We start from the raw sequence: 1,015 nt of genomic DNA on the forward strand, positions 1-1,015 counted from the left end.
ATACTAAGTGAAGTCAGACAGAGAAAGACAAATACCAATACTGTATGATCTCATTTGTATGTGAAATCTAAAAAAAAAAAAAAAAAGTCAAAAACAAAAATATAAAACTGAAGCCATAGATACAAGAGAACAGATTGATGGTTGCCAGAAACAGTGAGTGAAATGGGTAAAGGTGATCAAAAGCTGCAATTTTCCAATAATAAAATAAATAAGTCATGGAGGTATAATGTACAGCATGGTGAGTATGCTTAATAATACTGTATTACATACTTGAAAGTTGCTAAGACAGATTTTTTTTAACCAGTCATCTTTTATTGAGTGTTAATTCTCCATTAGCGTATGAAAGGATTCAGGGGTGCCCGGCAAAGGTCATGGTCAAGAATGCAGAGTGCACCCTCTTCAGTGGTACTCACTTGGCTGCTCATGTTCAAGTTCCTTGTAAGAACAGCAGTAGTTGAAAATCACATAAGCTGCCAGCACCATAGAAAACCCAGTGATGCTCCCTTTCTTCACGTTGAAATACTTGTTGTAATATCAGTAATAACCTATTTGAAACGCTCCAGTAATGCCTTTAGGGATGAAACCCCACATTATTACCCAGCTAGGCAGCTCCTTTAATTTGATATCCAGGAGCTTCTTCTCCTTCAGTGGTACAACTGATGTCATCTTAGAGTCCTGGCTGTCTGCTCCAACCTGAACTCTTCCATGTTGAGCAAGGTTTGAGGCATAACTAAAGGCCTTCCCACATTCTTCATCTTCATAGTGTTTCTCACCACTATGAATTCTCCGACGCAAAAAAAGTGATGGCTTTTTCCGGATATAAATGTCTTTCTAATGCTGATTATTTTATAACTTGAATCCAAATCTGTAATCCAGCTTCTTGTTTCTTCTCTCACAACCATTCAGCGTTCTTCTCCTTGCTCCAGTAACACAATTATGTCTGGCTCATAAATGGAATGGTCCACTAAGACCAAATTACTATTGCTCTCCATCAACACATCATAGTACAACTTCT

At 37.7% G+C, this 1,015-nt stretch overlaps 1 pseudogene; it reads right to left on the minus strand.

Annotated features, from left to right (window-relative positions):
* Nucleotides 1-399: 399 nt before the first annotated feature.
* Nucleotides 400-666, minus strand: LOC132418403 (ATP synthase subunit f, mitochondrial pseudogene; annotated as a pseudogene).
* Nucleotides 667-1,015: the final 349 nt, after the last annotated feature.

Source organism: Delphinus delphis, chromosome X (assembly GCF_949987515.2).
Source record: "Delphinus delphis chromosome X, mDelDel1.2, whole genome shotgun sequence".
NCBI classification, from domain to species: domain Eukaryota; kingdom Metazoa; phylum Chordata; class Mammalia; order Artiodactyla; family Delphinidae; genus Delphinus; species Delphinus delphis.